The 24,653-nt window shown below is 46.0% G+C and overlaps 1 protein-coding gene across 1 annotated transcript in view; it reads left to right on the forward strand.

Moving 5' to 3' along the window:
• Positions 1 to 9,535: 9,535 nt before the first annotated feature.
• Positions 9,536 to 24,653, forward strand: part of C14H9orf92 (chromosome 14 C9orf92 homolog) — a 73,381-nt gene continuing 58,263 nt past the window's right edge. Inside the window, exons 1-2 of the mRNA XM_026453872.1 lie at positions 9,536 to 9,611; positions 15,090 to 15,092. The gene's annotated coding sequence lies outside the window, so the exon portion shown is untranslated. The remainder of the gene's footprint in view (positions 9,612 to 15,089; positions 15,093 to 24,653) is intronic.

Raw genomic sequence — 24,653 nt, forward strand, 5'->3', positions numbered from 1 at the left:
TTATTTGGATCTCCCTTCTTCCTTTGAACAAAATATGATAAATATCACCTGGGCTGCCCCCGCCAGTCAGGGCCAGGGAAGACCTTGTGTGCTGTGAGCCTCTGGGTCCCAGCAGTAGGACAGAGTGATAGAGGGCTTAGGGCGGTCCCATGAGTAAACTCCCTAGAAAGGTGTCCATGATGGCCCCCTTTATACACTGTCCCATGGATTTGTAAAAATCCAGTTTCAGGATAATTTCATAGATATTCAGTTAGAGTCTCAGTGGGAAGCTGACAGTACATTACAACAGGGGGACTGAAAGGAGGTTAGTGAAGGGACTGTTTTCAGAGGTGTGGGCAGTGGTAAGGGAAGTCTAAAAGGTCCTGGAGAAGCACCCAGGCTGAGCACAGCCAAGCACCAGGAGGGCTGACGGGGTGAGGGGAGGAGCAGTGAGTGAACCTGGAGAGGCAGCGGTGGCTGAGGGAGGGCCACCCGAGGAGCTCTGGGAGAAGAACCAGCCATGGTCACCCTGTGGCTTGGTTGGAGGAAGTTGGGGCATGAACACCCCACTCCACTCTTCTCCCAGCTTCCGATGTGCTAGTGCCTCACTGTGGCTGAACGGAATCCGAAGCCAGAGAGCAGTGGAGCACCTCTGAGTGTGGTCTATAAAGTTCCCATTCCTTGGGCACAAAGCGGGTGGGGGAAGGTCACACTGAATGCAGTTGCGCCTCACAGTCACCTGGAGAGGTTTGGTAACAAATACAGATTCCCAGGCTGCCCCTGGAAGTTTCCAATTTAGGATGTCTGGGATGGGCCCAGAGAAGCTGCACCCTTCCGGAGCTCTCTGGGTGGTTCTATGGCCCAGCCAGAATGGAAAATGCCTTCCTAAGTCATCATAATTAGTCCGTTCTCATGCTGCTAAAAAGACATACCTGAGACTGAGTACTTTATAAAGGAAAGGAGGATTAACGGACTCACAGTTCCACATGGCTGGGGAAGACACACAATCATGGCGGAAGGCAAATGGAGTGTAAAGGCATGTCTTACATGGTGGTAGTCAAGAGAACGTGTGCAGGGCAACTGCCCTTTATAAAACCATCAGATCTCATGAGACTTATTCCCTATCACTAGAACAGCATGGGTAAAACCTGCCCCCATGATTCAATTATCTCCCACTGTGTCCCTCCCACAACATGTGGGGATTATGGGAGCTACAATTCAAGATGAGATTTGGGTGGGGACACAGCCAAACCGTATCAGTCATGTGATGGGCTTCTGAATTAAGTGCTATCACCTGACTCTCAGCTGAAGTTGTCCATTGATCCCTTACATCACGTTCAAAGTGGGCAGTAAGGTTTATCCATTTATTCCAAACGTTTGCTGAGCACCTACTGTGTGCCAGGCACGTTGCTGGAGGCTAGGGGGTCAGTGGGAATAAAACTTCCCTGAATAGGCTTCTCAAATTCTCTCTTGCCTCTGTGGAAAATTCTATATTATTGAGAGTAAGATGGAAACATTTTTGGGAGATCACCTTATGTTACCAGATAATACCTTTCAATATGTTACTTAATCTTGAATTCCTTTGTTTGCAAAATGAGCGTGATAATGGTACGTTCTCACAGGTTTATAAGGAGGATTGAGTGAGATAATATGTGTAAATCTTAGCTGGTGCCCTGAACATCATGCATATCAAATGCTGTTATCATTATTAATTTTACTATTATGATTTATTAGTCGATCTTTGTTAACCATCTCCCTCATCCCCTGACTCCAAAATAGCAAATAAATGAGAAGATGCAGGTAGCATTTTCTCTGTTTTCACTACTCTCCATTTTTGAACGTTTTCTTCAGAAGAAGTCTTGGCGAAGTCAGTGACGTGATGGAATGTATTAGTACCTACACAGCCGCCCTGTCCATATGTTTACTCAGTACATTTCTATATAATTTTTAAGATACAAAGCAGTTTCATAGGGATGCAGGGAATTTGGAAATGGTTTGAAGGTAGTGATTTTAAGAGTTGAAAAACAGGACTAATGGGGAAAGATGAAAAGAACTACAATTATTAACTTGGAGAGGAGATGACTGAGGGGATGGGGAGCCATTCTCTGAGATGAAAAGATTATTAAGGAGAAAACGGCAACTGGTGCTTCTCTGGAAAAGATGAAATAAAAGGAAAGCGGAGAGTGTGGCAAGAGGGAATCAGCTCTGCTTGAAGGATCATTTCCCAACAGAGCTAGGTATGAGTTCCACAACAGGCTCAAAAGGACTGCGGACTTAATGCCGGTCTCTGGAAATCCTCCCCTGATGGAATCACATTTGAGCAGGCCAAGAGTCCGCAGCAGGCAGTGGGGTGGGAAGGCAGGACTAGATGAAAAACTGCCTGCCGCCATGTGCCTCTGTGGCCCCGGCCTGTCAGGGACAGGTGTGGGACTGCGCCTCCAGAGACTCAGTGAGTCCTAAGGCCCACCTGGAATCCCCAGACACTGTGGATGTTTGCGGGACGCCCCGTGTGGTGAACACGTTGCTGGCTTCCACGCCTTCTGAAATGCTGCATTCCACTTTGAAGATGAACAGTCTTTGTTGACTGGTCAGTTAAAAACTCATCATACCACATATGGAAGTTCGGTATCATTCTAGACAGTTTTTGCGCTCAAAAATGATTTCGTGTTGCAGTATCTCACAGGGTTTTCTACCTCAGGATAAGTCAAGAAGCAAGAGATGCCTTAGGTGCGGAAGACCCACTGTCACCTGCTGAGTGCCTTGTATGGGCCAGGTGCTTGATGTATATTTTAGGACAGTTCTAGTCTCCTTTTCCCTTTTTGCCTCTTGCGGTCTATAGACACAAGGCTGGGATATCAGCGGAGACTTTTCTTTTTCTTTTTTTTTTTTAAAGCAAAATCCTGGTGTAGAAGCGCTGTGGATCTGGGCAGGGTGGAAGGCCTGCTCATATTGCAGAAACCACTCTGAGAGAGTACCCTCCTGTCTTCCACCTACTGCCCAGTATTCTACTTTCCCAAGTCATCCAGGACACTAGACCAAGCTGAAAGACCAAGCAAGAGAAGAGGAAGAATCCTGAAGAAAAGACAAAAAAGAGAGGAAAAGCCTGGAAGGCTGAGAGAGAGAGAGAGGCAAAGAGGAGGAGATGGGATGTCCAGGGTGAAGATCTCTTTGGCTAACCTTCATGGCTTTGTGGGCTCTCTAAGGGCTGACAGCTAAAATCCCCAAATAAAGAAAAAATTGGGGATGGGAAAGTTAGCAGGTTAGACTGCAGAAACTCTCCTGAATGTTTATTCTTTGTGGTATCTGTAGTACTTAGAATGTCCAATTAAATAGACTATAAAATCTATTTTTTAGAGCATTCTTCTAGACCAGGGGTCAGCAAACTCTTTCTGTAAAGAGCCAGAGAGTAAATATTTTAGTCTTTGAGCCCTGTTGCAACTACTCGACTCTGCCATTGTAAGTGAAAGCAGCAACATACAACTCATAAACAAATGGGCATGGCTGTGTTCCAAGAAAACTTAATTTACTACAGCAAGTTGCTGGCTGGATTTGGCCACAGATTGCTGCCCCTGTTCTAGATCAGAGTTTCTCAAAAGCTTCATGTACACACTCATCACTTCGGGATCTTGCTAAAATGTAGATCCTGGACGAGGACCTGAGATTCTGCATTTTGAACACACTCCCAGGTGCCGCTGCGGCAGAAACCACACTTTGTGAAGCAAGGGTCTGGACATCTCAGGCTGCAGGGGCCACAGAAGCCAGAAGTGGATGTAAGACGGATGGTGGGTGTAGGCGCACATGCTGGCTGACAGCTGGGGTCTGTGGGACCTGGAGTGAGCTTGCCTGTCTAGAGGAAGCAGCTCCTCGTCCTTGCAGGTCTTGCTGGCTATTGCTCTGTGGAAATACTGTCCTGTGTGTCCAGATATTTGGCTTCATCTAGAGGAACCGGAAATGAAGGTTTTTGTGGGAAAATTTCCTGATTTTTGTGCAAGTCAAATAAAACACATAGCTGGAATGGTACCCACAGGCTGCCATTTTGCAACCCTAGTTTCAGACCCTTGAGCAGTTACCCAGGACTGCCCTGAGCCTGCCTTCCATGATACGAGTGTGGTAGTTGGATTATGCACACAGCACCTCTCAAGCTCAAAGCTTGGAAAAGAAGGAATGGTCTTGATTTTACAGATGTGGTTGATAAGCCTTGAAGAAGCTAAGAAGAGGGCTGCAATTCATGCTTACGGTGACTAAAATTAAAAGCTACATCCTCAGGCTGATGACTTTAGAAAATACACCTCCTCTGAACACACAAACTGTACAAAGCTCTCTTTGGCAGGGCAAAAACTCTACAACTGATGGTGGTAAATGGCAGGCAACTTTTCCAAACTTCCTGGGCTAGCAGTGAAGAAGCAGGGATTTGAACCCAGGCCTTTCAGACTCCAAATTCCATGCTTCCTCCACTACCACCCATTGACTCTGGTTTTGGTGGATATTTGAAAGTGAAAAAGTTCAACCTGTCGTCTCTCCCTAAGCCTGGATCTAAGCCACATTTGTAAGATGCAGGCACAGCCGCTGTGATATTTTTATCTGAAATATTTACAGGTGGAAAGGATTAAAGCAAGTGATGGACTATTGAAGGTTAATGCCATCTTTTAATATGGAAAAACTACTCTCTCCACAAGAAATATACTTGTGGGATAATCTTGAGATATGTGTGTGCGTGCTCAAAATGTCAGCTAGAGTTTCATTAATTTCAGCCTCCCCCAAGAACACTATGTTATGGTTCTGAGGCTGCGTGTTAGCGTGCTGACACAGGTGGGACCCACAGCACCCGGCTCTCGGGGGTAAATTTATGGTATGATGTGTGAGGAATCCGTCATGCAATTTGGCCCATGCCCCCAGCTGCTTAGTCAGAGATGGGGGATGTAAGACAAATGTTGTCTCCAGGCTTTGGGTGCTGTGTCTGTTTCAAGCTTTGACCCATCAGGACAAACACTCCCACTAGGAAGGCCAATTAATAAGATGGCTTAACACCCAGCCTCTCAGAACACGGAGTACTTTGCCCGTAGCTTCTTCTGGGCTGTTCTTCAACAATTCTCTAGGCTAAAAGATCGTGTCCTAGAGTTTTTAGGAAAGCATAGGCCTTTGTGAGGTGTCTAACGCATAACCTCATTTACTCTGGACGAGTTGTGAAGATCATGCTTACAAGAGGACCAGAGCCAGTGTCTAAAGGTGATGGGTCCAGCAATCCCATCACGGGCATCTACTTTACAAGCCCATTTGAAAGGCTGATCTTCCTCCCAGCAGAACAGAGATTAAGAGGCAGCCTCGAGGGGCAGCTGGCCTTCACTTCCTCTCCCAACTCCTCCAGTTGTAAGCTGAGTAACTGGTGAGAATACACAGCCTTAAACTTTCTTCATCTGTACCATGGGGGCAACAGTAGAAATTCCTACTTTGCAGCATGACTGGGAAGACTAGACACCCTGCGTGGACAGTACCCAGCAAAGTACTTGACCCTCAGTAAAACATTGCTGGGTTGTGTCCTAGGTTTGGAGGTGTCCCTTTCTATGGTTTTGCTTCTGTATAATGTCCCGGCTAAGAGGACCCGCTTCGGGGCAGCTGGACTAAGGTTAGTGTTTCTACTGTACCTCTTTCCAGCTGTGCAGTCTTGGATGAATTATTTAATCTCATGAAGCATCACTTTCCTCATCAGTAAGATAGACATAAAAATAGTTCTTACTTTGGAGAGCTAGGGTTAAGATTGGATGGGCAGTTGTATGTAAAATGCTTATGTTACATTGCTTGGCATAACCAGGCACCTAGTAAAGGTTATAAATATTAGATAGGATATGTACTTTGGAATCTGTGAAGGCTTTGGCTACATGGAAAGGTGATATTTCTGCCCCTTATCCACAATACAGTTGACCTTTGAACAGCATGGGTTTGAACTGTGTTGATCCACTTATAAGTGGATTTTCTTCTGCCTCTGCCACCCATGAGACAGCAAAACCAACGTCGTCCTCCTCCTCCTCAGCCTACTCAACCTAAGATGAGGGGGATGAAGACCTTTATGATGATCCACTTCCACTTAATAAACAGTAAATATATTTTTTCTTCCTTATGCTTTTCTTAACATTTTCTTTTTCTCTAGCTTACTTTATTGTAAGAGTATAGCATATGATACACATAACATATAAAATATGTGTTAATTGACTGTTTATGTTATTGATAAGGCTTCCAGTCATTAGTAGGCGATTGGAAGCTAAGTTTTGGGGCAGTCAAAAGTAACATGTGAATTTTCAGTTGTGCAGGGTGTTGGCATCCCTAACCTCTGTGTTGTTTAAGAGTCGACTGTATATCAAAGAAATGTGGAAAACCTCACCAGCCTCAGGAAGTTGGATCTGTAAATTCTGACATTGTACCAAGTGCAAACCCTACTTGCACTTACTGGGAAAATAACTTTCTAGGGTGCAGAGGTATTTTAAAAACCATCAACTGCAGCTCAACTCCTCCTTCTGAAACAAATACATGGGCCCAATGAACCCAAGTCAGAGTTGCTACTTTGTGGGCAACTACACTGTGTGGCGTGCAGAGCCGGATGCTGGGTAAGCGCTCAGTCCAATAGCCTCAGAAGGCTACTTTTATTATTCATGTCTATGCCGGAGGAGCCCAGGGCTCAGAGGAGATGAGTAACCAGAGCTCAGAAGTGAGAGAGCTGGGACTTGAACCCTCTCACTCTAAACTCCATGGTAATCACCTTGTCAGCTGTCCTGAGGCATTCAGCAAGACAGGTGTTCGTGTCTCTCTTTTGTAGAGAAGAAAACTGAGGCTCAGAGAGGTCAAGTAACCCACACATGCCCACACAGCTTAGACCTGCTCCTTGCCCAGAACCTGGGTGACTTCTCCTGTAACCCATTCACAGATGCCTGTGCGTGCTAGCGGAGAGTGATTCTTACCTGAGTCCCTTAAAGAAGGGACATTTTCCCATGATTGTTTTCCTGCTGGCAGCCCTTGTCATCTTCAGAGGAGACCCAGAGACCGTGGGCAGGGTGCTGATTCCCCCCAGTCAGCCATGAAGGGCAGAGTTCCCTGTGATGCTGAGAGAGCGAGCCTGTGTCTGCGAGTACATATTTCTCACTATAAAGCAAACAACCCGACTGGCAGAGCACTGTAGGGAAAATGACATCACTGCAGAATTTTAGGGCTAATCATTTAGCTGGATTAGCCCCAAAGTGCTGTGTCTAAAATCAGCATCCCTGCCTCTTTATGTACTCCAGATGAAACACATTAGCAGAAATATGGCAAGGGACACTCACAATGCACGGTTCTACACTCTCAGCAGTTTTTGCAAATCTGCAATTAGTCTAAAGGGCCTGGGTAAATTAGGCCTCTTGATAAATGAAGCACCTAGACAGGCCTCGGATTTATTGGATCCCGCTGTCCCGCTGTCCAGAGCCCTTGTCAGCTCCACTGCAGAGCGGGGACTGTACAGGGAAAGAAAACGGAGCCAATTCAGGCTCAGAATTGCCCCCAAGTCTTTGAAAAGACTGTGTTTGAGACTGCTGCCTCGGTGGCCTTAAAAGTTTCTGCCAGGAACATAGTAGGTGAAATAGGAAGCCTTTGCCAGGAAGTTTGTGAGGGGATAGAAGAGGCCTGTTACACACTCCAGGCAGAAGGAGAGATGGGGGAAGGATTTTCGTTATAGGCAGGCGGGAGGGGGCCACCAAGAGGCCTGCATGTGTTGGCAATTCTTTGCCCCACCCCACCCTGGGCCTCTCCGGCCTCCTCATGTCAGAGATTAGCAGTGGGCATCGACGGGTACCAGTGGGAACCACCAGCCTCTCTCCCAGCACTCCAGGTCTGGGCTCTGGTTGTAAGTTAACACACTCCTTTCCCAAATGCAATTTTCCGCATGCTTCAGGTATTAATAATAAATGACCTGGTGTTTTGACTACACAGAAAGGTTACACAGATTCTAGAAAAGCAGCCTCACCTCCAAGGCTGGGGGATGAGTGTTTGTAATGCCTTAAAGCAAGCATCCAGGGACCAGAAGGCTGTGAGTGGTTGTGGCTTAGGTACATGGGACATATGGGAAGGGGGTAGTATGGGCCTGTTGTTCTGATTTATGTCTCTGAATCCTGAGAAGCGGTTCGCAGCCATATTGGGGTGACACCTGCTAACTTTGCTGCTGGTGCTGCCGCCGCCGTTGCTGCTGTGAGTGCTGAAGTCAGCTGAACCAGGCCAGTAAGGGGCCAGCAGATGCACAGACGTTTTTGGGGTGGCGAGAGTTATTTTTTGTTAAGTCTATCTTATTTATTTATTTTTGCAACATTTTCTTTGCTGATTACTAAAGTAATTGCTGTTTGGGGATGGTGGGGACATGGTCTGAATTTTTGATTTAAAAAGTAGTAAAGGACAATTTGTAGTAGGAGACAATTTGAAGCAGAGCTCCCTGTTTGTGTGTGTGTGTGTGTGTGTGTGTGTGTGTGTGCGCGTGTCTGTCTGTCTATTTCTTGCTCCTTCCCTATCTCTATCTGTGTCTTACAATCTCAGGTCCTCCGTCTGTCTTCTTTCTTCTGTGTGTATCTCTCTGTTCTCAGTAACCCAGCAGAGCATGTTGTGGTCCTCTGTACCCCCAGCACTGTCCCCACAACTGAGCCCTTTGCCACTTAACTCTTGGTGGCTTAGGCAGCTGGGTCCACGGGCTCCTTTGAGGTTAGGAGCACCCCAGGTGTGAGCTTTCCAAGACCACTTTCTCCCGGAGGCCGCGGGAACGGCCTCACGGCCTCACGGCCATGCCGCCTTCAGCTGCTGTGATTCAGTGTCTCTAGTCTGCAGATCAGCTGGGCGAGTCTCCTGTCAGCCCACATTGATTTTCCTGTAGATTACATTACCTCCAATCACAAAAGAAATTGTGCTCCTCTCCTGGAGTGTCAGGGCAAAATGAATAGCAAACATTTTCCTGCAGGCAGTTCAGCTCTCCTGTCAAAGGCCACTTGAGCAGGTAGGGCACTGTCCTTGCTCCCCCAACCCCCAAACCTTTTCTCTCCAACTCAGTGGAAAAGTTTCCGGGGTGAGGTGGGGCATCAGATGCAACTTGGAGCGCAAAATATACCCAATTATGCCTCAGCGAGATCCTTCGGTATCTTAAGACCTTCTAAATTATGGAATCAAGAGAGTTTAGAGGGGGAAAAGAGCGGGTGACACCAGATGTGTTAAGAATTTAGAATGTGCTTTCTCATATATTAAAAAAGACTCTTTGAATATCATCAAAGAGATTGAGCAATTTTTATTCCTTTTAAAAGTACTGATTGGGGTCTCTGGTCTCTGGCTGGTGTATGTGTGTGTGAGTGTGTCGGGGGCCGTATCACAAGGGCCTCTCTTCCTACGCTTGCTTGGTGCCAGGTCTACTTTCTGAAAGCCTGGCATGCAGGGCGAGCCTTGCTTGTGTGGGCAGCTTTGGCACAGAGTCCTGGCACAGTGGACGAAGAGAAGCGTCAGCACTTTTCAAACAACTAACTAGCAGCAGAAGGCGGGCGCCAATCTCCAAAGTGGTCTTTGTGGGAGAGAGGTCTGTGTCTGGGCAAACAACCTGCTTGTAGAGGCTGGAAGAGAAAAAGGCCAAAGGCACTTGAAAAGTAAGAGAGAATCTTCTCTAGGGACACTGGGGGGCCACAAAAGCGCACACCCCTGCCCAGTTGAGCATGGGTTTCTGTGTATCCCATGTGTGTGTCATGAGATACTTATAGCGAGAATTGTCATTGATAACTTAGCCAATATTTGTTGAGCAACAACCATGGGCCAGACACTGGGTAAATGCTCTACCTATCATTTACCTCTCTTTTCACTTGTCATCTAAATTGAATCCTCACAGTGGGGAAGGCAGTGTCATCCCTGTCGACGTGATCTGGAAACAGTGCATTAGAGAGTATACGAGACTTGCCAAGGTATTACAGATTGAATTTTCCCTGACCCCAAGAAATGTGTTGTAATCCTAACCTTGCCCACCCGTGAATGTGACGTTATTTGGAAAAAGGGTCTTTGTGGATGATCAAGTTAGGAAGGAGTCATTAGGATGGGTCCTGATCCAATATGACTGATAGAAAAACCAGGGAGATTTGGACACAGAGGGAAGACCACGTGAAGACTCGGAGAAGAGGAAGGACAGCCAACTGTAAGCTGAGGAATGCCAGTGATTGCTAGGAGGGAGGCCTAGATGAGATCTCTCCCTTACAGTCCTCAGAGACAGCCAACCCTACCAACACCCTGATAGTGGACATCTAGCTTCCAGAACCATGAGACAGTGTATGTTTGTTGTTGAAGCCACCTAGCCCGTGGTACTTTATACGGGAGCCCCAGGATGTAACTACACAAGTCCACTCAGCCAGTGGGTGGTGGAGCTGGTGTGTATGTACCCAGGCCCTGCCTGTCCCCGCGGTTATGCAGTGTAGCCTGCACACTGCTGGTTTCCTGGATGAGTGCCCAGCCAGCGCCTGGATGTGCTCCTGTGGGCCTTGGATGTTTGGGAGTTAGTATGTTGGGATGGTTTGGGGGCAGAGGCCAAAGGAGAGTTTATGATGAATCTAGCATCTTATATGTACTTTTGCTTACAGGTCTAGGAATCTGCTAATTTTACCATTTATATAAAGAACCTTAAAATGTGTATATCTTTTGACCTATTGCTAGAAATCTATTAAAATAATGATAAAATTGGTGACACATTTCTGTAGAATTATATATCATAGTACTATTTATGGAACAGGTAGGAACGTCCCACATCCCAGGACTGTATGAAACGCCACGTTTCTATATTTTCTAAAGTGAAATGAAATCTGATAGAAGTCGATACTAGCCAAGGGTGATGAGAAGAGCTCTGAATTCCTTCACCCCAGCTGGGTCGGCAGAACCTCTCTAGCCATAGTGTGCGGTGTCAGCCACATAGACAGCCACGTAGCAGTGCCCACCTGAGGTCACCCAGAGCATCGGGCTCAGATAGGGCCATTATCTCCACCATAGGTCACATTTCAAGTCTTATTTCTTTTCCCAGTCCTGGGGAGTCATGTAGCCAGGGAGGAGCCCATCAGTTGAACGTCTCCAGCCCACATCCTTAATCCTCTTCCTTGGACGATGTAGTCTGCAGGTGTCAAGGGCCTCTGTCTTTGAAACACAAAGCCCTTTCTCAAAGCCCTCTCACAAAGTACCACAGTCTCCTTTAAATAAGCAAACTAACCTTTCAGAAGTACATTTTCTCTCTCTCTGTCAGGGTTATAGCACAGCAGTTGTTGAGAAAGATGCTTCATCTTTCTCTCCTGTGACCGCAGGAGTCAAAACAAACACAAATAACAAAACAACACAACTTCCAAATAACAAATACCTAATACAAATACTGGCTACATTTAAATGCCCAATCATTCAGACTCATTACATTGATTTTAATCCAAATACACACATTAGACATAGACATTAAATTTGTAGTTAACATTAATAGGAGACAAAGTTCAAGTTGTAATGTCAAGTGAAAAAATAGAATGTTGTATTATTTTCTCTTGCTGCATAACAAATCGTAAGTTTAGCCACTTACAGCAATACCCATTTACTATCTCATGGTTCTGTAGGTTAAAAACCCCAGCAGTCTTGTTTGGCTTTTCTGCCCAGGGTCTCATAAGACCAAAATTAAGATTGTTGGTCAGACTGTTCTCATCTAGAGCTGGGGTCTTCTTTCAAGCTCATTCAGATTTTTGGTAGAATTGAGTTCCTGTGATTGCAGGCCCAAGGTCCCTATTTTCCTTGCTGGGTGTCAACTGGGGGTTGCTCTCAGGTCCTGGAGGCTTCTAGCATTCTTTGCCATGTTGGGCTCTCTATCTTCAAAGTCACCAAAGGAGACACTCCCTTGTTTCAAGTCCCTCTCGTGCTTCATATCTGTCTCCAGGAAAAGCCCAATCTCTGTCAAGACTCATCTGAACAGGCCAGACCAACCCAGGATCATCTCCCACCCTTAAAGTCATGCTATGGAACATAACCAAATCATGGGAGTGATGGCCCAAATAGTCACAGGTCCCACCTGCCCACATTCAAGGGGGAAGGGATTATATAAAGGCTTGTGGAATCCAGGATCATCTTAGAATTCTGTCTAACACAGATACCACTCGTATATGCAGCAAGATCTCAGCCATGTATTGTTTATGAGCTCAGAAGAACACATGTATGATATAAACCTCAAAATAAGACTTTTCTGTGGGGTATGATTATGGATAACTTTTATTGTCTTCTTTATACTTTTCTGTATCTTCTAAGCATTTTATAATGATCACATATTATTACATTTATGATCAAAGAAAACACCCACATTATTTAGATAAAGAAATAATTGGGTCTCAAGCTGGGATAGTAATGCATGACTAGCAGGCATTTGCTCTGTCAAATTAAGTGTGTATAGCTGAATGGTTTGTTCATTCATTTATTCTTTGGTTCATTCATTCACTGGCCCCCTTGGGAAGAAGGTGCAGACAGATTGCATTTTCCTATAGGACCGCATGCTGATGGGGTCCCTCTGTTCAGAATATCTCTGGAATCACTTCATACTTTTCAGCAAAAAAGATTCCAAAAGACAAGTAGCATTTCTATTTGTTATTACTCCCGGGGACAAAATAGCGAAGGAAAATTACTCAGACTGTTTTGAGAAATACTTTGCAATTTCTATTTTCTCACCAGTATCCCAATAGCTTGATAATGTTTAGGTTTTGAAATTTCATATTGTCTTCGTGAGCAGAAAATACCAGCTTCTCATAAATAACTGAAATGAAACAACAGAACTCTTGGCTCAAATTCACTTTTCAGCCTGACGCGTCAGAAGGAGCCCAATGCGAAAACTCTCTCCAGAAACAGAAGTGTGGCCCAGGGAGACCAGCAGCACAAATGATCCAGAAACCCTTATGGTGGGAACTCCCTCCCCTAACAGAACAGAATTGCTCAAGGATGGGGACGTCAGCATGTGGCAAACCATCAGAGGGACATCGAATGGCCATCGCAGGCCATCCTGTGCCAGTAGCAAGTCTAGGGGCTCAAGTCAAGTGAGAGCGTGAAGTAAATGAGGTTGTGCAGAAAAATAGGGCAAGGCTGCCCCGTACCAAAGGATGATGTTGGCACGATTTGCCTTTGGGCTTCCTTGTCTCCTTCTCTTCCTTCTTCATTCATTCCCCTTCCCATCACTGGTGCCCACTCCTGCCCTGGTGCCGGCTTCCATCTCCCATCCATTTTCAGTTAATGAAGATCATTAACGGCTTTTTTTTTTTTTTTTTTTTTTAATGTGGATACTCTCAGGAGTATTTGCATTTTAATAAGGGATTGTAAAAAGTGAAAAGGCCTTGAAGATAGCAAAGAATAGTTTGCTAATAGTGGAAGGACCAGTAAGGAGGTTACTTTTGCTTGGGGGGCCTGCCCAATGCCTGCCTCCAAAGTCATCTTCCAAATACCGTTTTTTATACAGTGTTGACCTGTTTCAGGAACGGGCTGCAGGGATTCTATTCTGTCAGCATTAAATGGGCGTTGACAGCTGGAAGAAAGGCATCAACATGTACAGGAAACAGCATTCTTGAAATGAGAACTAAAGTATCTGCTGTGCGTCTTCCATGCCGTGTCATGGGGGGAATCAAATGAGGTCATGTATGTGACAGAGTCTCATAAGAGAGTCAGAAATGAACACATGCAGAGTAGTATTAGGATACATGGCTTATGTGGTTGTCCCCAGCACAGTCAGAGAACAAAAGCCTGGGTGCAAAGATGATCTGACTTTTGACATGGTCGCCTGCCTTAGAAACTGACACTATTTCATTAGGCCTTTTCTGCAGGTAGTCATTGTATGTAAATGTCATGAGCAGCTCCACTGAGATGGGGAGCATTCGTCCCTTGAGTGTTGTTCTGGGTTCCAGAGACTCACCTCGTACTATGCCTCAGTTTCTCATTTGCTAGACCTGAAGATGAAAATAAGTATTGGTCTTCCCTCAGCAGAAACAAGAAAAGTGAATGGGCAGCTGGGGTGAAGCTCTTTGAGGCCTCCCTGAAGAAGGGGGAAGAAACTCTTCTTCCCAAGACGAGGTATATTTGGGCACAGGTGAAATCATGTTGATTTTAGTTTTTTTCAACTTATCAATTATTTTCTCAATATAAACTTACAAACTATGAAGCATGAGAAATAAATGAAGAGCCATGAAACTTCCACCCTATTAATGATAAATAACACTGTCACCCTGCACTCCATCCCGGGGTCTCTTCCTCATGCTTGGCCCTTTCCTTCCCATCACCGGAATACATGGCAAGGAACTCCTATCTGAATGGTGTTTTTATTTTTTAAAACAATATTCTTTATTCCTGTTTTGTAGCATAGTTTGACCACATATCCACTAACCATATATCACTTAGTCCTGCTTATCTTTTAAACTCCATATAAATGCCATCACCAGGTATGTATTCTTTTGGGACTTGCTCTTTTTAGTCAATGCTATGTGTTTGTGATTTGACAGTTTTTATGCCTCTAGGTTTGGTTCATTCATTCTCATTCCATTGTATTCCATTTATGAATATACCAGAAATCAGTCTTCTCTTCTCTTCTTGATAGTGCAGCTTTAGTCTTTGCATTTATTTTAAACATGCTTTCACTGTAGGATTTAGGGTACTTGTCTTAGTTCAGGCTGCTGTAACAAAATACCAAAGACATAATCTTTGGTTTATACCACAGAAACATATTTCTTGCAGGTTTGGAGGCTGCAGGTCTTGGCGGGGGGGGGGGGGGGGGGGGGGGTGTCGGCATGGCCAGGTCCTGGTGAGGGCCCTCTTCCATTTGCAGACTGCTGACTTCTCTGTGTGTCCTCATGTGGCAGAAAGGGGGTGAGTGAACTCCTGGGCTCCCTTTTCTGAGGGCATTAATCCTACTCACGAGGGCTCCCTGCTCAGACCTAATCACCTCCCGAAGTCCCCACCTCCTGATGCCATCATGTTGAGGGTTAGTATTTCAGCATATGAATTTCAAGGGCAAAAACATTCAGTCCATTACAGTAGTGTTCATTCCAGTAGAGGTAAAGCCAAGGTGTGGTTAAATAGGACTAGGTGATTGGGCAAAGGAAGTAAGAAACTTTTTTTTCTTTTTGAGATGGAGTCACTCTGTCGCCGAGGCTGGAGTGCAGTACAGCGACCTTGGCTCACTGTAACATCTGCCCCCTGGCTTCAAGAGATGGTCCTGCCTTAGCCTCTTGAGTAGCTGGGATTACAGGCATGCACCACCATGCCCGGCTAGTTTTTGTTGTTGTTGTTTTTGGTGTTTTAAGTAACAGTAGAGATGGAGTTTCACCATTTTGGCCAGGCTGGTCTCAAACTCCTGACCTCAGGTGATCCGCCCGCTTCGGCCTCCCAAAGTGCTCAGATCGCAGGCATGAGCCACCGTGCGCCCTGCCAGAAAGTAACATTTTGAAGGTAAACCAGGCCCTAGCTCCCAATTCTCCTAATCGTCTTCCTTGTACATGTTATCTCACCATTCTCAGAAACACTTTTTCAGTAAAGAAGCTGAGTTGGATAAGCTTCAGATTCTCTTCTAAGGCAACCTTCGAATTCAATCGGTTGTTCACTCACTGAACACATGATGAACACCTGCTATTTGCCCCCATTGCTAGAGTCAGTGAAAACAGAACAGGTACAGTCTTGGCCGTCACAGAATTTCAGACCACGGAAGATGTCAGAGAAAAAACGAGTAGGCCACTAAAAAGGTTTTTGTTTTTGCTGTTGTTGTCTGGTTTGTTTTTAAATTAGAAACTGTAAGTACTATTGTAGAAACACCCATCGGGCGAGGATACAGAGCTCTGGATGGATCTATTTTAGGTAGAATGGTCAGGGAAGGCCTCCCAGAGAATGAATATCGAAGCTTGAGAGGCACCAGCCACACATGGTCAGGAGCAAGAGGATTCCAGTCTCCGAGAACTGCATGGGCAAAACCTCTGGGTAGAACAAGAGCCTCATATGTTCTAGAACTTGGGGGAATTACGTGAGAGGGAAGCATGCCTCCAGGTGAGCCCTGACACTTCAGGGAGGGGCTCTGTGGGCCAGGGAAAGGATTTGAGTTTTATCCTATGTGCACACAGAAGGCATTAAAGGGGAGTGACATGGTCAGATCTGTGTTTTTTAAAGATTACTATGACTGCTGTGAAGAGAATGGGTAGGAGGGGGCTAAAGCAAAAACTGCAACTGTCCGGCCTCGCGGGAGGTGATGGAGCTCAGCTTGAAGCAGCAGTCACGGAGGTGAGAGGGAGGGGATGGGCTAGGTCCCAGGATGATGTGGAGCCAAGGAGAGGCATTGCTGCCATGTATTTTTAATTAGAAACATAATCAACGTTGGGGGTCAATGGGGAAATAATCAGACCCAAGCTCAATTCACTAGAGAAGAGAAGGTTCAGAGAAAATGGGGTTGGCCAAGATAAGAAAGTTGGAGGAAGCTGTGATTCTTTAGTAATGGGCACTACAGACCCTCTGCACATACGTACGCCTCCGTCCCTCCCTCTCTTCCTTTCTCCCTTTCTTCCATCTTCTAACTACCTTATCTGAAGACCATCTCTAAAACTCTGCTCAGTTTGAAGATAATCTTCTCTACCAGAATGGAGCAGACAAAAGCCACCTCCCCAGTCTTCCAGAAGAGAGGTGACATCCAACCCCCTACCACACACCGACCTCCACCTCTACACACACATCAAGGACCAGGACAGTGTCCTCACCAGCACTGCTCCACCCCTCCCAATCCTTCCTGGCCAGAAAAAGTGCCTGAACCATTGTGTCAGATCCCAGTCTTGGCACAGAGTTTATATCTCCCTAACAATATACTGCCCATTTAAAGAACCGTAAAACATGACCGAATGGGGAATAGCAGTGGCTGTTTAGTATGCTTTAAAATTCTTTAATTTGCTGTGCCACAATAACTTGCACTTTAATAAAAGCAATCTCTCGTCTTAATAGCTACACAATAAAGAGTTATTTATATGAGTCAGTGTGCAGGCCTGAGCCTTCCAGGTGTGCCCCAGATTTTAAGCGCTCCGAGCGATTTGTAGGCTGGCGCTGCCTGACGCAGCCCATGGAAGGCTCCTGACACTGCCATTTTGCAGTGTCACAACTCCAGGGCCATGGCCCGCCCCAGGCTCCTGGCCCTGCACAGCCCGCTCGGCGCGCTGATTTATTTCGGTATTACGTTTAATTGTTTCCTTCTTGTGGAAGCCTTAACATGCAATGCTTGTAAATCTGACCCAAATCCTCCATATGGCACTCTGGTTTTCCATTTTCAAATGCATTCGCCCTGGAATAATGACTGTGGTATAACTCAATTTGAGTTCTGCTGCTGGGGACTTTATTACATAATGCTTTCTAATTGACCCTCATAGTTTAATAAGACAGAACATTTCACCAGAACATTGACAAAAGTTATTAATTTTCACTTCAGCAGAGACCCATGTCCCAATTAAATCCCCTGATAATGCCTGACTGACTGACCTCATTATGGCTAATGCTTATTAGTCCTGCGGAGAGGATAGCATCACACACTGTTAAAATGCCTAAATGAGCACATACAACCATCCACTGTGATTACAATTTACATACATGACAAATTTTACTCCCTAATCCTTGTCTGGTGCAATGAATGTGGCATGCTGCTGTCGTACCACGGGATCAGCCATTGAGGATTCAGGAGGTGTTGTAAAAATGCTCTGTGAGTGTGCTAAGCTACACCCAGTTAAATTCTGTCTGCCTTTCTAGGAAACTATTTCAAGTGTGTGGGCGTCTTTAAACAGGGAGATTGACTTCTGCCCTTTCCTTTTTTAATGAGAACTACTCGTACTCATTTGTTTGTTTGTTTTTAGCCGACTTCAAAAAATAGAAAACGCACCAGCAGCAGCAGCAGCCGCAAACAATGATTTCAGCCTTCCTGCTTGGGTAGCTCATACTCACTGAAGTGGACTTCTCTTCCCTGAGTTTACTTATATTTTTACATTTTCTCTGAGCTTTCATTTTGCAGGGCACAGTGGGTGGGGGCTTGCAGACTCAGCTTCCATTTGAGGGTATCATAGATACCACCCCGTTTCACCAACGACAGGGCCACCTACTCAAGCTAGTCCCGTATTGTGGGACAAGCTGTCGGAAGGTCAGTTGGAAGAAAAATGTATATTTGCACATGCTGATAAAGTGGAAGCCTCAGAGTGGCAAGAAAATGAAAGTGAAAAAACCTCACGGTGTCTGAGGCTTCAGATTGTTTTTCGACCTTTCTTCTTCTGGTCCACACAGCAGTGTTTATCTTTGAGGCGGTCTGACCACGGCTCGATGTCTGCTTTTCCTGCGCAATGTAGTTATTCCCCCTGGGCTGTATGCTTTGACACATGACAACAATTTAAGAGCAGAGATCAAACTTCTCAGACTCATGGCAATGTGACAAGTAATGTATATTGACACAGCAAAGTGCATTCTGGAAATCAGAGTGGTTGGGCGGGCACTGCCCCTTGCTCAGCTAGAGATGGCTTAAATCATAGGCTTCAGTTGCCCACAAAGTTAAAGCCAAAATTTAAATAATAATAATAATAACCAGCTGGAAGCTGCAATTCGTTGAACTCTTTTCTCTCTCTCTCTCTCTTTTTCTTTTGGTACCATCATGTTGAAAGCTAGAAGCTTGTGGGAAAAACAATAATAATAGTAACAAAAGAAGAAAATGAAAAAAAGAAATGAAACTAAACCTCCTTAGGGAATATTTTAAAGTACTGCATATTCGGCTCCACCACTCATTCTCCAGATGTCTACTGAGTAGCTTCTTCCTGTTGGACGCTGTGCTAGGTTTCCGCATACTAAGGTGAATGACCTAGAGATGGGGCAGTCATACCTACTCATAGGACACCCTACCACATGATACTACAAAATGTTTGTATATAGGATGATAATGTCCGCTGATTTCAAAGGTTTATGGGACCCCCAAGAGGGGGCATCTAACCCACATTTGGTAGTTCTTCATGCCTTCAACCCGTGGGCATTTAGCCCTACTGTGTGCTAAGTGCCATTAAGTCTGTCTATTCCCGGTGCTAAAGAGTGACTCCTAGTGGTGAGCCAAGGTGTGGCGGCTTCCTCAGTGAGACGAGGATTCAACAGGGCATTGCTCATCATTCAATAGGGCAAGGCTTTCACAGCCTCTTTGTGGCGTCAATGATTGATGGCATATATACCGAGGAAAAGTAAACTTATTTGCCCAAAAGAAGACTTTTTAAAAACACTGCTGTGGGAGAAGAATCATCACAGAGTTGTGTAATCGCAGGGAAAATAGGGATCCATCCGAAGGATGGGGGTAGGTTTAGAGAACATGTTGCTAAGGAGGTGGTTGCAGAGTTCTGGGTATGGCTTTCGTGCCTAGACTTCAATCCACATCCTTTTTCCCGGTTGAGGTCTCCTGCTGTTGCACTGGAGCCAGGTCAAACTGGCCCAGGGAGCCCATCATACCAAACTCTTTCCTACTGCATTTTCAGTTGTATCGCATTGGTAGCTTGAATTTAGCCATGGTGGGAGTATTTACACCACAGAAATTGGCAAACTCTACAAGCCAGAGCTCTTCCTCTACAGCTACCCCTGCCCCCAGACCCAGTTGTTGAGCACCGATCAGCACACCATTGTCTGCACAGAAGAATCCCTGGCTGTATGAAAAACTCAACATTGATTTTATTAGATGACTGGCGAAGGCTTACACCACAATGCAAAGCTCTGGTAAAAATGCACATCCATGCTTTTGGCCTGGGGACCCTAACTTCCATGAGAGCAGTGCTGGGACCCTATGCTCAGGTTGTCCACAGAGAGGACAAGAAAGACTTCTAAGTCTGTTGAGAAGATGCTGAGCCAACTTCCTGAAGCAACTGCATGGATGAATTACAGAAATGGGGTGAACTGGTCAGGACAAGCTGCTGCCTTAGATGACAGATGTCCCACTCAAGGGCACTTTACTCAAGGGAGCAGCTATGAAATAATAGTAATGGGGATGATCCAGGGCTTCTCTGAGAGAGTCAGAAGTGGAATACACCATGCTTGGGGATCTGTGTTCTCTTTCAACTCAGTGACCCTACCTTCTAGGAAACATGACCCACTTAGGGCTGGGCTCTGTCTTCTCAGGCTGAGCACCTTGTCCCATGGAGTGGAGCCCACAGCGAATGGGGAGGATTCAGAAGTGTGAGGAAGGTCTGTCTTCTAAAGGTTAAGGAAGAAATCCGAGTTGATATATGCCTCTTCCCTCCCCGGCAATGAGGGCTGAATAAATGGCCAACGATGGGAAAGGCAATAGGGCACTAGAATAGCATGTGGAAAGGCACAGCACTGTGGGCAGAGGAAACCACGGTGATTTCTGTGGGACCTATGGGGTGTTCTCAGGGGAGAGGGTGATGGCAAGAGGAGAGCATAGAAAAGAAGATGGGACCCAGACTGTGGGCTATGGTGTTTGTTCTTCATTCTGTAGCCAACAAGGAATCAACACAGATAGTTAGAATGGGGAACAATATGGTCCAATCCCTTTTTAGGGACATGAAGGGTAGAGAAGTAGGGAAAGAGTTTGATGGCTGGGGGACCAAGACCAGGCTGTTGCAGACACAGTTATTTGCTTATTCAGTATCAGTTCTCATTTTCTTCCTTCCTAACAGAACCTCAATTTTATTCAGAGAGGCAATGTGCATTGCATGCGAAAGAATACAAAAGAAACAAAACCCCCACTACCGTTCCCAACCTTCCTTGCAGAGGGAGAGGTCAGACTACACAGTTCTGGCCAATGAAATGTCAAGGGACATTTCCCTGGGTGGAGCTTCCAGGAGAGCTCTTTGAAAAGGGTCAGATTCAGGAGGCAGTTGCTTTTTCTCCTTTGCCCTTTCCTTTCTCCTAACCTGGAATGCCGATGTGGAAGAAGGTAACCATTTTGCGACCATGAGGTGACAAGCATACTGAGGATAGCCATATGGCAAGAGTGGCTGACTGGAAAGATAGGAGGCATGCGGGGTCCCTGGAGGCATTGTGGGGCGGCCATGTTGACTCTGGATCTCCTACATCTGCATTTCTTACTGTGTGAGGAAAAAAATCACCATTTGGTTAAGCCACTGCAGTTCAGCTTTCTGTTACATCAGCTAAACCTATTCTTAACTCTTTCTGGTACTGTTTCATAGATCCAGGTGACAGCCCCTGAGTATCTAACTACAGTAGCCAGTGGCATGAAGATGTGAGGAACGGCTCTCAGGTAGACTTGGCAGCAACATCTTGTTAGGGAGAGTGAAGCTTGAAAGACAGTGTAGCTCCTGAAACTGACTGAAATATAGAGGGCAGAATCGGTTCCCCCCCACCCACCCCACAAGGATTCAGGTTTAAGGGCTGGGTAGGACACATGTCAGAGACGATGAGCTCGGTCAAGGGCCGACTGAGTTTGAAGTGCTCAATGTGCAATGTAGATGGGGCATCTTCCGGACCACTGGAAAGGCCGGTCTGCATTCGGGAGAGGGGTGGGGAGAGTTCTGAAGAAGAGATGAGGCAGTTACCAGCAAAGTGATGGTGACTGGATCCGTGGGAGTGAACAGGATTACGTATGACACAGATGTGTAAGGAGAAGAGGGGAAAAGAGACAGCTTTGGGGAACACCACCAGGCAATGGCCAGGCGGTGCTGGGTTGGGGGATTATAGGGGATAGAGAAGGAGGGTGCAAAGGGCTGGGAGAGAGCGGGGAGAAGAATTCACAGAGGCTGGGTCCCAGGAGCCCAGAGCAGAGATGGTCTCGAGAAGGAAAAGAGCAGTCAAGAGTGCCAAATGTGGTGGAGTTGTCAAGGAGGACGAGGAATGAAAATTAGCCTATGGATCTGGCAATTACAATGTCAGTTTCTCTGCTAAAGCTGCTTCCACTGAGGTCACTAATGAAGCCAGATAAATAGAATTATTTGCCTAAAGTGGCATCGTTAGTAATGAGTCTAGCGTTAGAAACTGAGGCTCCCGCCTCGGGTTAAGTGCTCTTTCTCTTTTATTACACATACTTTTAGGCTGCCCCAAATCACAAAATCAATTTTTCATGGAAAAGCTTTGGGGTATCATATATGGTCAGGTGCAAAAAACCTTCTAGCTGTCTTTGTTGATAAGTTAGTTTAAATAGGTGTCACTTTGTCCTCAGATTAAAGTATCTTCTTAGCTAATATTTTGATGTGCTGAGATCTCCTAATGGAGAACGAAGCAAGCCATGGAGAGGAAGAAAGTCAAGACAGGCACTGTCCACTCCCCTGCTCATTACTCAGGGCTCTCAGCCCTGGCTGGAGGCTGTCTTCATTTCTCGGTCCATGTCCTGCCCCACAGCCAAAGGCTGAAAGGAGCGTCTGAAGTATTGCCTGGCAGAGGAGTGCTGTTTCTTTAATCTCAAGCAAGGAGGAGCCTTTCAAGATACTGGCCCATCCTGAGCAGATGTGTATCCAGTCGGACACACAGCATTGACCCCTGCAGGGACCAGAAACAGCCTGGGCACGTGAAGCCAGCGGGCAATATTTTAGCCAGAAGTTCTTACTCTTTCTCTTTTATTACTCTTTTATTTATTTCCAGACCAATCAACATGAAGGTCACAGCATCTATAAAAAGCCCAAGCTATCTACACGAGAGGTGGGGGTTCAGAGAGAGAGGCAAGAGAGTCCATTTTGAAATTGTCAAGGCTGAACTTGAATCTGTCTCTCTGTCTTTTTCTTTCCCCTCCCAAAAGCGGAAGCCAGAAAGGTGTCCCAAGGTGAGGGCAAAAGTGTCAGAACCCCAGTGTGTTTAAGCCTCTGCTCTCCCAGGCAATCACATATCTATCAGTACTGAGGATAGCACAGTAGGTGCACTGGCAGAAACCCCTCTTGCAAAACCTTCCCTATCAGAGAACAGAAAGTGAAGCAAATAAACATCCTGAGGCTGTGAAACTCTCCAATCGCCACCCCCTGCCCTAAGCTGACAGGGGGTGAGTCAGCAGCTTGGATATATAGCTGCAGTTGGCAGGAAAACCCGGTGGGCTTGCTAGGGGGCCCTGCAATCCATAAAGGAAAATTGTCTCAGCAGAGCAAGAGGTTTTTGTTGTTGTTGTTGTTGTTGTTGTTGTTGTTGTTGTTGTTTTTCCTGAGCAAATGAGCACCGGTGTTTTCTCCCATGCACGAAAGCTGCTACAGATCTGGAGTCAATTTTTCTCCGATGGACAAGGTAGTGAGGGCCTCTGGCTGATTAAAGAGAGTAGCTACCATTCACTATTTTTCAGAAGAGGGAACATAAAGACGGAGATGCAGCCAAAATAAACAGATGGCTGGATCGGGTGGAGGATGCTGTCACGAGCAGACACACAGGTAGCATGGGCCCCAGGCAACCACACAAAGCCACTAAGAGGAGCCAAAACTCAGCGAAGAGTTCTAGAACCCTGGGAAACAGATTGTGCCCTGCCCCAGGGGGGTCGCCTTGGAATTGTCACTGATCCAAAGGTACTCAAGTTTGCACAGAGCAGGAGGACCCAGCAAAGAAGCAAGCCTGGACACTAGGAGGACTGAGAAAAGATAGAACTGAGAGTAAAGGGGTGAGGCAGCGAAGTCAGTGTAAACACAGAGCCCCTCAAGTGGCTGGAAGGTTGAGCAGCAGATAGGATGGCATACTGACTGGCGGGCTGCTTCCAGAACCAACTCAGAGCCACTAAGGCAATTCCGCAGACATTTACTGAGTGCCTTGTAGGTACCAGAGCTCTGCCTTTGCGGATCTTGTGGTCTGGGAGTAAAATGTTTATAAACAGATAAATTACACTGCAATACAATGATTATGAACAGAATCCTGAGGGATCATAAGGGAGAGAGCTGTCAGGGAATGCTTCAGAGAGGAGGTGACACTGAGGCTGCTTAATAAAGACTGAGCACGGTAAAGAAGGAAAAATTTTACCAAAGACTATAGTTGAGTAACCACAAGGCTATTACAATGAAGGCTCTGGTTGCAGAGCAAAAAAGTTCAGTTAAACGAGCTGAAGTTATGAGGAGAATTACCACGGAAGTACCACAGAGAATCTTAACAGAAAGTAAGAGGAAAGAAGTGCTGTGGGTTACCATGGGGACTGGACCCAGGAAACCATGATCCAGTGTCAATTCCTGACAGAGGCACGGGGACTTGCAACCTCCAAGCTCTGTGCCTCTGTCCGCTCCCCGTCTTCCTGAGGTCCATTCTTCTCTGGTTACACGTGGCTTAGGAATCCCACATCTTTTCCTCATGGACATTGCTGGCTTGCTCTGGCATCAACTTCAGGACCAATTTCCTATAACCTTTCAGGTAAAGTGCCTATCATCCTGTGGGCACACCTGACTCCAGCCCTCAGTGTTCTACTTCTGAGGACAGAGAAAGCTGGCTCTGATTAAGTCATTGATATCTGATTGGTAAATTGGTGCCTGGAGCCAGAAGGGGTAAGGTTGTATATCATGTCACCTTTCTTTCTTTTCTTTCTTTTTCTTTTCTTTTTTTTTGAGACAGGGTCTCGCTCTGTCACCCAGGCTGGAGTGCAGTGGTGTGATCTTGGCTCACTGCAGCCTTGATTTCCCAGACTCAGGTAATCGTCACACCTCAGCCTCCCAGGTGGCTGGGACCACAGCTGCCTGCTGCCTGCTGCCATGCCTGGATAATTTTTT

This window comes from Piliocolobus tephrosceles, chromosome 14 (assembly GCF_002776525.5).
Source record: "Piliocolobus tephrosceles isolate RC106 chromosome 14, ASM277652v3, whole genome shotgun sequence".
NCBI classification, from domain to species: domain Eukaryota; kingdom Metazoa; phylum Chordata; class Mammalia; order Primates; family Cercopithecidae; genus Piliocolobus; species Piliocolobus tephrosceles.